Genomic DNA, 13,502 nt, shown 5'->3' with positions numbered 1-13,502 from the left:
AAATTACATTTCTCTTCATTTATTTACCTATAGGTTAGAGAAAGTTGATATCTTAGTTTTATTTAATGTACCTAACAATGCAGCATAGGTTTATGTTGACATTTTCTCTGGTTTAATGCATTAGATACATGTTTCACAGCTCTGTTAGGTGTTGAATACCCCTTCACTCACTCCACATTTCAAATTCAAACCCACAGAAAACACCCTAATGACTCTTTTGTTTATATTTTTGATGTTACTGTTTCAGACTATTGGATTCTTTATAACTTTTTTTAAATCTCATCATGTCTAAAGTTTACAAAACAGCCTTCACAGTAGAAGAACAGGAATTTCTTTCAGCAAAGCTTTACAGATATAATGTTTTAAATGATTGTTTCGTCTGGTATGGCATGACGGATTCAGACGGCTATGCAATTATAAGGCCACTGTTCAGAAACAAGCGACAAATTTTTACCGTGCACAGATTAGTTTATTTCTTGAAAAATGACTGTAAATTCTCAAATGAGCATTATCATGTATCTCATCTGTGTCATGAGAAGAAGTGTATCAATATAAACCATTTATCCCTTGAGCCGGGGCACATTAACGTGCAACGCAATGCTTGCAAACATGTCAAGTCATGTTTTGGACATGATGGCTTTAAAAATTGTATTTTTAATTAGGTAAGAAAAACACTGGTGATAATTTAAATTTATCAGTTTATTGTTTATTCAATTATATTTTATTGACATTTATTCCATAATTGTGAATTTCATTCAGTTCAGAACATGCATTTGAATATAAAGACCCTTGTCTAATTTTTCGATTACTTTTTCTACATTTTGCCAGATATCGTTGTATTTTGTACTTCGCAGTTTTTTTTCTCTCTGTATGATATAAGGCAAGTATATCTTTTCTAGTCATAAACCTAAAGAAAGGGGCACATTTTGAAAAATTTAAACCAAGGCATTTCGCCAAAAGTACAGATGATCGCCCTGCTCCATATGTTGCTGAATGGCAGGCTGAATGACAAAGTCCATGAAAATTTCTTTTATACAGTACTGATTTTGGAGCATAAGTAAAAACTCGGTGATGAAGGCTCTCGCATTGATTTGTAGTATACAGAAGTGATATTTTATTTAAAACTTCCAGCGATAAAGATTTGTTCAGTACAGTTTCAAGCTTTTGACGGTCTGCATCTGTAAGTTCCAAGTACTGTCCGTATGGCAGAAACTGTGTATTAAATGAATCGGTGACAGTGTTTGCTTGGCATACAAAAGATGTTTCCCCACAGTTAGTATGGGACCCGCTAAAACAGTTTATTATGTTTTTTACTGCCAATAGTGCTTTGGGTGCAAAAGTGTCAGAAGAGTGTGATTTTTTAATACGCACAAGCTCTAATCTCACCCGCGAGCGAACACATGTAGCTAGTTTTTGCTGGAAAATGTCTTTTTGATACCCAGGCGGAAGTTTGGAAAAACATATGCTTTTCACTTTTTTCTGTAGAGTGCGTAATCGATGTACAAAACACTGAAAGTACTTAATAGTTCTACCATTTTTTTGGCCAAATTCTCTTACGACTTTGCTTATTTGGGCACTCGCGTCACTCGTTACCGAGTTTATAGTAAGGAATTTGGCACTGTGAATTTTCTCTAGGTTTTTATTAGTAAGTTTCGCCTCGCTTGATGAAATGGATTCATCCATACTATAAGTCAGAGAACATTTTTTTACATCATGATTACAGCTGTTTCCTCTACTTGAACATATTTTATTTGCTGTTGCCATGGCAACAGGAAGGTTTAAGCCTGTCACTTTTTCAATGATTGGACAGAAGGATTGGCTAGCTGCCTCATAACCGGTTTGGTTGCGATTATTGTAACACGTATCCGTTTCAACGTCGACAAGTTTTCCTTTTCCTATGCATGTTGTCACATCCGCCACAAACTTCTGATTTTCAATCATTGTATTTTCATTCATGATAACCATTTTCTCACACTGCTTAGTGATTTTATTGTTTATGTTAGTTAGACAGGGACTGCGGATGTCTAGACAGGCCAATAACATCTGAACATCAGATCCCCCCATTTTAGATTTAAGTGTGGCCATAGATAGTCCCTCATTTAAACATCCAGCTGCTGGACCTCTGTTTTGTTTTATACATTCTGTGTATAACTTGCATGGTTTAGTATCGAAAGAACATCTGTTACATTTAGTTCGAAGTGATATACACATTCCTTTTCTATGAACAATTGACGTGTTCACACTATCCGGCCTTTTACAGTTGTGCTTCATACACATCTTAATATAATCTTGTAACTTTGTAAAATTAACAATGATATTCTCAGATGATTCTTCGTGCGTTTCCTTTAAATCTGTTATTTGCTTTTTAGGTCTCAACTTCCAGGGAATAGTGTTAGGAGGCCCTTCGTAGCTCTTTGACGTGGCTTTGTAAACGGTCATATCTGGACGAGTGACCCTACTGAGTGCTGTGTTGCAGACCTCATTGCTGAGCGACAACTTCTTCTCCTTGTTCCACGGTGGGTGTCCCTTTCTGAATGTGTTACTCTTCGTTTTCCTTCCTGGCTTGCGCCTATCAGCTCGAGGCATGTTATTGTTAAAGTTATGAAATTATTACACAGTGGTCACATGTTCATGGTATGCATAGATACATGTATGATAGTAGATATGATAGATAAGACAGTGATATACCATATTATGACACCACAAAGGTGATTGTGATGTGTTATTTTACATTATGATGCATTTGCATTATGACGTCAAAGTGTGATTATGACGTCAAAGTGTGATGTCAGCTTCATGAGGTCATGACCTTGAAGACACTTATATATGATTGATTGAGAATACATGCATATAGATATTGGTTTCTTTTCAGACACATATTCAGTATTTTTATATGACATGAATCAATGAGTATTTTTACATTGATCAGACTTTTGGGTCAATCTGTCAGTTAAACACAGTGCCTGTTTCACATTAAATTATTTATCCCTGATTGTTGAAATAACACCTAAATATTTTGGTAAAATATAAAAATTTTTACTTGTTTTTAGATTTCTTCCATTCATAATCTAACATGCCATTAATATTCAAAAGCTGAACTTGCTTATTGGTGTTCATTATATTAAATGAAGTAGAACTTGGAAGTCATTAGTCAGTTTTGAAATTTTTCTGCCCAGTCCTGTTTAAGGAGTCGTACAATGTAGAAGACATGTCGTACTAAATTGGCAATATCTTGGCTATTTCTTGACCAAATTTAACTTTTTATACACCAAACTGTTTGTAATTCTGTCCTCTTTGTATCTCAATTTAAAAAAAGCAATTACAGAAATGTTTTATTTCCTTTAAGGTAGCTAAACACAGTTTCGTATAAAATCCAGGGGGTTTTTCCCAGAGAGAAGCATGCTGGGTAGGGGTTTGCCTGCTATTTATAGAAATTGTAGATAAAGATTGCATCTTTTTTGTTTTTGTTTGCATAAAGTAGAGTCTTATCTTACAATAGAATGAAAGAAATATGCATATATTTTTTTATAATTATTTTTTGTGTGACATTTTAATAGTGGGAGGTAACTCTCAAAACATCCGGTTTTGGCACGTGCAGAATTACATGAGTGGATTAGCAGGTAAAGTAGCTCTTTCAAGAGCTGGAAAATGTACCCTGAAAGTACATCAAAAAAAAAGCTAAGGACTTGTTCTGTCAAATACATAAAACTGATATTGTCTGATTTTTTCGCTGTTTGTTGATCAAGGGGGGTAAAAATGGATATGCGTACACCTCTCGGACACATAAATTCTCCTATTTTCCTTGTATTTTGTGCCCTAAATGCATGATTTTAGTAAGTGATGAATATATTATTCCTTGACATTTAAAAAATTCACAATTTTATCTTTCCATTGATATGTAGATGTCTATGTAACAAGGCTACATATTGTTTTTTTTTTATAGGGGTCACTTTTGCTTGTCCCTCACATGATAACGTCACGATAACGTCACTTTTGCTTGTCCCTCACATGATAACGTCACGTATAACGATGAAGTCATACTTAAATTTACCAAAAAAAAAATTAATAAGAAAAAAAAATTTAAAGTTATTTTAAAAAAGTTAAAAGTTAAAAAATTTATAAGTTAATTTTTAAAAAAGTTTAAAAAATTTAAAAAGAAATTCTAAGTTTTTTAAAAAAAGTGACCTGGTGTTATAACTTGACAGACATAACACACACATGTTTTTTTTTTTTTTTGTATTGTGTGTTATTTGTTATTGTTTTGAGGAAATCCAGTTTGAAAGATGATGCAACAGGTATAATAAGATGATGCAACAGGTATAAAAAGATGATGCAACAAGTATAAAAAAGATGATGCAACAGATCTAAAAAGATGATGCAACAGGTAAAAAAAAAAGATGATGCAACAAGTATAAAAAAGATGATGCAACAGTAAAGGTATATAAAGCGGAGCTGGACATGGACGATCATTCTTTGTGAGTACTTGGAACTCGATAGACTTTAAAAAAGTTCAGTGGTCAAGTCAGAGGTATGGAACCAAGGTATCGCTGGTTTATTGAGAATACTGACAAGAGTGGACCCTGGATGGAAACCCTAGAAGAAGCCACGCAGGATTACCATAAAACCCATTCAGAGGAATCTAATCAAACAGTATGGACTTGGGAGGAATACCTTAAAGAACTGTGGGGCTTGGATAAGATGATTCCGGAACAATCTAAAGAAAAAGTTGAAGAAACTAAACAAAAAGTATGGTTGCAAAAAAAGAGTGAAATTTACTGAAAATTATGTGGTGATAAGGAAGCACTGCTCTTTTGAGGGAATGAAGGGCTATCACGACTACAAATGGGAGATCAGAGGTGAGGATGATGATGGTTTTCTGATTGAAACTATATACTTCCCCGAGTTAGAATCCTGTATTGAGCATTTACTTCTGTACAAGAAAGAAGGAAAAGCCTTAAAAAGACCGCATCTACGTACTTATACACAGTATCTCCATGGAATAATTCCTTATTTTCCAAATGAAAAAGGTATTCCTTGGAGGACACGAGACTATGGTAATGATGATGATGATGATTTGAAGTTTGATGATGATTCGGACTGGATGATTAATTTCGACGGCGTTGGACTGGATGATTAATTTGGAGGGTATTTTTGATTAAAAGACAGCCTGGTAAATTATTGTATTTTCATTCTGAATAAAAATTGAAAAAAAATCAAAATATGTGTTATTTGTTATTGTTTTGAGGAAATCCAGTTTGAAAGATGATGCAACAGGTATAATAAGATGATGCAACAGGTATCAAAAAAGATGATGCAATAAGTATTAAAAAGATGATGCAACAAGTATAAAGATGATGCAATAGATATATAAAGATGATGCAACAGGTATATCAAAAAGATGATGCAATAGATCTAAAAAGATGATGCAACATATGTACTGAATTGACCCGGCTATCCTTAGAACCCCCTAATCTGCACTCCCTTGACCCGCCTATCCCCCACAGGGGCTGCACTCCCTTGACCCACCTATCCCTCACAGGGGTTGCACTCCCTTGACCCGCCTATCCCCCTCAGCCCCAAAAGTGCACTCAGTTGACCCGCCCATCCCCTCAACCAATCAAAACTGATCACGTGATTTCTCTCAGCCAATCAGAATCTTCCCCTAGCGGGACCCTTTATACTACTAACGTCTGATATCAATATACTAATATAGAAAATTACAACAGAGGGAAATATTGAGCGTTTGTGAATATCTTTGACAGACTGTTGAATTCAAATGTTGTTTGGTAACTGATTCTAGCAAAAGTTTCACCATGAGTCTTATTGAAAATAATGAACTTATTTCTATTATTTCAAACAATGTATGCTTAAGGTATCTTCTGAACTTTTTTTTACTCGTATTTAGACTACAGCACTTTCAGTACAAAGGACTCATTTTTTGTTGTCGGCACGTGGGAGTATTGTTTTCAGCACGTTGGAGTATTGTTGTCGACACGTGGGAGCATTGAACAGAAACTGATCTTTCTTTCAGCATCTACTGCGACACGGGACTAAGAATTATACTGGCTCATCCCAAATACAGGTCTCTGTCTTCATCGGTATATTCAAACCCGTGGCTTTAGCGAAAAAAGTCGCATCTAGTCTTTTCGGCTTTTTAAAGTTTCGTCATTTCTTTTTGTATATGGGTTCAAGACCAGAAATGATCTTATTGTTGTTTCAACTCAATATTTCGATATCAATGACGACGCGCTATCAATTATTTTTTTTTATTTGTATCATCTGTCATTAGTATCGGATGTTTCAATACGTATAGACGAAAAGGGCCAATTTACAACTAAATAGTATAATAATCGAGACGAGTTAAAGCTTTCCCATTGTCTTTTTTCCTTATTTACAATCTAATTTAAAATGTTTTAAAGATATATTACAGTTTTATATCATCACCTTTTAATAGTTACATGAGATAATTTATGAAATACGAAGCTAACAATAAGTAAACAAAATCAGATCAATAAAAACTGGAAGAAGAAGCGGAAACCCAGACCTCCAAAATCAAATCATCCATTCACAATAACAATATGTGATACCATTAACGTTCATTTTTACAAGTTTGTAATATAGATATGATACTCATAAGGAAAAGAAAAAATGGTTACTTCTTTGAAATAAGGAAATGATATATCCACTGAGTATTTACAGTTTGCAATGCCTTTATTACACCATTTTACATAGGACGTGGTGTAGTTCTGATAAAGCACTGACACAAATTCGGCTTCCTTCCCTGGCAAGCATTTGAGCGATCACAATGGGAGAAGAGATAATCACTTATTAGACAATTGTTTCTACAGTCTTCAGGGTAACAGGTTTGTACACAGAATTCTAGATAGTCTCCGATGACAGGAGCAGAGACCAGTAGAGTCAGAAATCCAGTCAATATCCGCATGGTTCAATGTTACAGTTGAATATCTTAATGTAAATTAACATAAGTCATTTTAATTGAACATAACTTTGGAAGTTTGAATTTCAATATATTACTCTATCGAAACTTTGTTTTCTTCTTCTTTTCCAAGTAATTCATAAATAATAATGAGATAGAACAACTATACAACCGATAAGCTTGCATTATAGTACTTCTTGTTTTATAGTTATTGTACTACAAAAAGTGTCAAAATGACAGAGAGAGAGAGCGAGAGAGAGAGAGAGAGGATATTCGTTTCTTTAACAAATCACCAAATGTTATTTTTTTCACTGTAATGAACATAAAACTTCTTTTCAACATAAACTTTGGTCTTTTTTCATTTTATTTTTCAGATTCAATATCCGAATTCTTCCTCCTCTACAAGTCAATCAGTAGCAACTAAATGTTAATTACGATTTAAAAGTTTTGTTTATTTTAAAACCTAACTCTGTTCGTATCTGCATGCATCAGACATAACCATACATCTGATGATGTACAAATAACTACAACCCTTTTAAATTGGATCCATTTTTACAATTTAAAAGAAAACTAAATTAAAAAACATTCAGTGGTATTTAAAAAAAAGAAGACAAATATTGTTTTTAAATCAAATAAGACTCTTACCTTTAAATAAGAGAGAAATTTCTCACCAAATTTCTGAAACTCTTCCTGTTGAGATGAGAGTAGCAAATAGAGTTGATTTGACTTATTTAAAAGTATTTGTACATTGCATCTCACCTATCAATAATCCAGCTATCAATAATCCAAAACAGTTTTTTAAATCTTTTCAGCTAATATCACGATTTATAAGTGCTCTTTGGTTTTGCTGTCAAAACAATAATATAAATTACGTCACCACATTCACACCTACTCAAGTTTAATTCTTTATATATATATTTTTTTGTTTTCCAAATTATGACAAGGTGTTCATGGTGGATGGAACCGGTCGACAGGGGGCGCTCACTCCTTTGGTTTTGTGAACAGCTGAAATAAACTCCAAGGACAGTTAAATGAATTAGATCTGAACAGTGTTGTATCTTTGGATTTGTTATGATAAATGATAATTGCTATTTCAAATCATATAATCGACATGTCTGCACGATTTTCGACCAGCACATTTAATCAAATAAAAACTCTCATTACAAAATACAGTACACAAACTTTTCCACCTGTAATAAATTTCGCTTTGTAAGATAACAGATTGTCACAATATTCTGAACGATAGTTTGAAAAGTACAATAAGAGACAAAGTAATCTGGTTTTTTATCAGCGTATTGATCTTTGAGATCTACAGCTTTGATTATGCAAAAATATGATGCCATGGAATTTTGTTTGTTTGCTGTTTAATTCCCCTCTCGATAATTTTTCAATCATTTGGAGATTCCACATTTTCCTGGTGGAGAGCTCCACATTTTGAGCCGTGGAAATAGATATGTTTACTGTATAATAACAGATTAGTGTAAAACAGAAATTCTACCTATATAAAAGCCAACAGTTATGAAAAACAAAGTGAAACAGGATGAAATTTTTGTTAATAACAAGCAAGATCTGGTATTTATATCGATGCATCTTTTTTACTCAAAAACTACTAATCAAACCCAAAATTCCAATTGGTGTATATTAAATGACAATCTAGAATTAAACCCCCTTGACCCCTGGTATGCTGTGCATAAATCAGAATGATTTAAATTAATAGTTTTCACAAGGATCATAGTAATTTCTGACTTTTTTATTTTACACGATTTTCTACCAATTTTCAAGAATATTTTGTATCAAAAACACTGGGAATAAGCTTGACTGTTTATCATATTTATATTTAGTATGTAAATAATATATCATATAATTCATGTTTCTAAAATCTTTTGGCAAACATATGTTCAATGTTACGGTATCTGAACATTTACAAAATTCTATAAGAGTTGAGAGATTTTATATTCTTTACCTTCGCTGCCAATCAAAATTCCAAAAGTTTATTTAAAGACCTGGCCACTGAAGCCTACGTGTTAATGAAGAACTCCATTGTCTCTTTAAACATCAACTTCTGGGTACCATTATGTAAAATTGGAGTGTTTTTTTTTTTACCAAAAACTTTGTTGATGACCAAACAGAATTATTAACGAAAATTTCCGTGTTCCAATTTTACTACAGAAACAGTATGATAAAACACCAATAAAATGTTTTGTTTGTTTATTAATTCCAGGTATTGTATGAAAGGATTCTATATATTTGATTTAATTACCGTATAAGCAGAATTTTAAGCTAAGAATTTTGGCATTATTAGCGAAAGTGCCAAGATCGCTAAAATTGAATATCCCAAAAAATTAATTGCACCTTATTAGCAATTACATGTCGCTTAAAATAAAATATCAACTTTTGAGGACAAATCGCTAAATTTGCGACTCGCTAAAATTTTTCACTTTGTATGGTATATAAACTCCATTTGAAATTAAGATTTTCAAATAAATTTAAAATTTTCACAATAATCTTAAGAGTATTTTTTTTTTGTTGCCTTGTTTTGTTAAATTTGGTTATGTTTCTCTTAAAAATTCAATTCTTATATATATTAATTTTTATATCTTGGATGTGGTCTTTTATAATACATTTTCAATATTACTTAAAGAAATTGGATTTTAAATATGACGGTCATTTCTGTAGAGATTTAAATTATTGAAATTTTTTACGCAAAATTTTTCAATCCTAGATGACTAAGTTGTGTATTACAATTTCAAAGTTAAAAAAAAATAGTGATACATCTCTAAGATTTTGTAAACAAAAGAAGTCGTGAACAAAGAGAAAATACTGACAACCTACAAACACTGTGATGGGATCGAATGCCCAGAATGTGTATGAATTCCCTGTCAACCATACACACTCGACGTCTGTCCTACGTTCAATTACGAATTATTATCAGATTTAATAAATAAAAAAATAAAAACCTAACGAATAATGCCAATCAAAATACACCAGGTCTGTACATGTACGGCTAAGTTAATTAAAAAAAAAATGAGAAATTTGTTTATCACGTTATATTTTAAATGTCAAAGTCATGCAAAACACTGAAACTATGTTTCATGAAAGAGAATGATAAATGAACACGTTAGTTTTGAAATACCACATTCGTGCATATGTTGATATTAAATGTTCAATGCATCCCTGACGCGCATGCTTAGTTCTCTGTATTATGATTAAAGAGATTGGATGTACCAATATATCAATATGGCAGGATTTCACACATGTCAATGGAAGATAAACAAGGATTTTAAACTTTATAATTTGACCTTCTGCAAGAAACATCATAAGCAAACAATCTGGAGGCAACATAAAAAAGGTCATTAAATTCGAAATGAAATTTCAAATTTTCCATCGGCCTTTAAGATTATTTTCAGAGGATTGGGTTTTCGAAGATTTGCCTCCTAAATGATTAAAGTTAGATAGTAAACATTGTCAGAAAGATTTTTTATTAGCCATTTAAACTAAAAAATTTCGGGGTATAGATCCACGGTTATCCCTCTATAATCCACACCAAGTGTGCGTAGGACAATTTGAATTATATATATCATAGACATATGTTGATATTAATGATATCATGATCGTTTTTATGAAAAAAAAACAAATATAAAAACAATGGGGAAATATTTTTTTTCTAAATATATTGGTTATTTCATTTTCTAGACGGAAAAAGGCACAATAAAACTGATCAAAAAGTATCCCCCCTTTTTTTCTTTCATGGGGGTTTATAACCCATTGAATATTACGTTTGGGTTATCATTTCCTTATATTTTAAACATCCAGATAATACAGATGATTTTATATAAAAGTTTACAGAGGATGAGAATAATTTTTTACATCTGTGTATGTGAAACGACCCCCATTTGTTTTCGTGTTTCTTTGCACAGGCTACCTAGGATGTAAGCAATGGATTTTTATGAGAACTGTAGAATCATCATTGTTTGTGGAGGGGTGGGGGTGGGGGGGCAATGTTCTTGGATTTCGTGGGTCACCCTTACCCTCGAATATATATTCCCACGAACGTTTATTTTGTTAATGTACACGGCGGGTGTGACCGGTTGGCAGGGGATGCTCACTCCTTCATGGCACCTGATCCAACCTCTGTTGTTTTTGGGGTCCCTGTTTTCTCTGCTCTTATTTTGTATTGTTTTATGGACTTTGAGACTGAATACTGTTTGTTATCTCCTATTCCTTCATTGATTCATTCAACCATTGTTTAACGTCTAACCCACGAAATTACGTCCCCAAGAACAAGTTTTGCTCATCCACGAACATTGACCCCCATGAATTAAATTTTAAATGTTGACTTATACTGGGCCCTCAGTGTCATTGAGCAGTGAGGGATGCTGACTGAAGGTGATGAAATTTTAATAATGTGGAAACCTTTCATATTTATCAGATTCACATTTTTTATTTTGTATATCTATATTGGAATAATTCTAAAAACAAAATGACTATTATAAATCTACTAATGTTATCGTTACAAAGCAGTGAAAACAAGGGAGGTTAGACAGCATGCATTTGATCTATTTTTGTTCTTAAACATGTCAATGTAGGCTCTCTCTTCTCTTTTCATCAATTTTATCCTCCTGCCTTTCTTTCCTAAAATTATTCCAGTGTTTAGCACCTGCACAATACTGATAATTTTAAAAATGGCATATGGCATTATCTTCCCTGAGGGTATATTATAAAGTTACACGTCAGTTTATCACTATATCCTGAAATCCAATGAAATTTACGTATGATTCATATAAAAATACGTATGACTCTTATAACATGCTGGACAAAGGAACAACTGTGACGTTACACTTCCAAAACACCGAAGTTTATAGCCAAGTTTGAAGGTAAGTTTATACTTTATTTTTTAATTCAAACTAGACCAAAGAATTTTATTTGGATTCAAATTTATGATCTGTACGTAAAATTACATTTTCCACAAATCGATTGGCATCATTATCAACCTGAAGGGTAACGGTTATCTACTTCTGCAGAACATAAGAGAAGGAAAGCTATTGTAATGTCTTTATGTAGTCATTTTGAAAATGAAAATTTATCCCTGAAAAGGATATGATATTTTCATATGTAAATAGGACATTAAAAAAAACGCTGTATTTGTAGGACTTTCAATAATTCTTTGTTTTTGTTACAAATACCCCCCCCCCCCCGCACCGGTCTTAAATAAACCATAATCAAGTTTGACGAAAAAGATATAAGACATGATATATATTCTTTATTTATTCTAAGTATTCTTTTAATTGGATAAATATTATTTTGATTACAAAAAATATTATATCTAATATAATTATTTCAATGAATATAACGTCGAAAATACAATTTAGAAAAAAAAGGAAGTTTGGATTTGTTTTATTTCACGTGTTAAGACCTGGGAGTTAAGTGTAACATTTCATAAATCATCTATTACTTTTATTGATCATTGAATTATTTTACTGTACCAAAAATATTTGATTTTGAAGATGAAGACCTGTGCATTACTTGTTGTGTTGTATATTCTGACATTTTTTATCATTGAATCATTTGACTACTTTTATGTTGTTGTTTTTTAAAGATGAAGTTCTGCACGTTACTCGTTTTCTTCTGTTGTAAATTATAATCTCATTGTGTAGATGAAAACATCTATATTTTTTTGAGTTCTGTTTACCTTTGATTGATATATTAGGCTATTTAAGGTCTTCCGTCTTCACGGAAGACCTTATAGTGATTCTATTGTTTCTTATTATTATTATTATTATTATTATTATTATTATTCTTTTTTTTTTAGACAAAATTTTGTGCAGGCGATTTCTCGTAAACTATTCTTTGGAATTCAATGAAAATTTCATGAATAATAGCTCACTATATGAATTTTATATAAAATTCCGTTTGTTGGAAAATATGCTACTAGTGCCAAGTTATGGGCAATTTCCTGATTTTAAAATGCAATTTTGTCTTCGAATGTTCTCGAAAACGGCTAAAGATATTAACTGGAGACTTGTTAGAGATGATAGACCATGAGTTATAGATGTGCAATTTTGCCTTCGTTTGCGTCGTCAGTACTTCCGGTCACTACAGGAAATGAATTTCAAATGTGCACTTTTTCAACTTTTTTTGTTTTTCAATATTTTTCTTTGATATAATTAATGTTAATAGAGGCCCTACTGGAAAGGCGTAATATATAATTTATTTTAGAATTGATCAATCCACACACTAGATATTCGCATTTAAAAATCTGAAGCGTGTCCAAGATGGCGGGGCGTCTACGTGTACTCCGCCATTAAGCAAGTCGGGTTCTAGAAGGTCATCTGAGCGTTTAGATGAACGAAACTTCTACCAAAAAGATTTATGAAATGTAAAGGATTCTTTGGATTGCCGCGTCGCAATTACGTTACATTGAGTATAGTTTTTTTTTAAATGAGGTTTCCTCAAACGTCAATTGAAATTGCTTTTGTTTGCATCTCACAGTAGAATACAACATGACTACAAGTGGAAATACGACGACTTCAACCCTTGGTTTTGCATCAGGGAAAACTTATCCTAA

General features: G+C 32.6%; 1 pseudogene; it reads right to left on the bottom strand.

Annotated features, from left to right (window-relative positions):
* Nucleotides 1–1,469: 1,469 nt before the first annotated feature.
* On the bottom strand, nt 1,470–3,285 carry LOC134234210 (uncharacterized; annotated as a pseudogene).
* Between the last annotated feature and the right edge of the window lie 10,217 nt (nt 3,286–13,502).

This window comes from Saccostrea cucullata, unplaced genomic scaffold, assembly GCF_032062105.1.
Source record: "Saccostrea cucullata isolate Sc308-1 unplaced genomic scaffold, CSIRO_AGI_Scuc_v1 ctg2289, whole genome shotgun sequence".
NCBI classification, from domain to species: Eukaryota; Metazoa; Mollusca; class Bivalvia; order Ostreida; family Ostreidae; genus Saccostrea; species Saccostrea cuccullata.
This window is presented reverse-complemented; position numbering and strand designations above follow the sequence as displayed.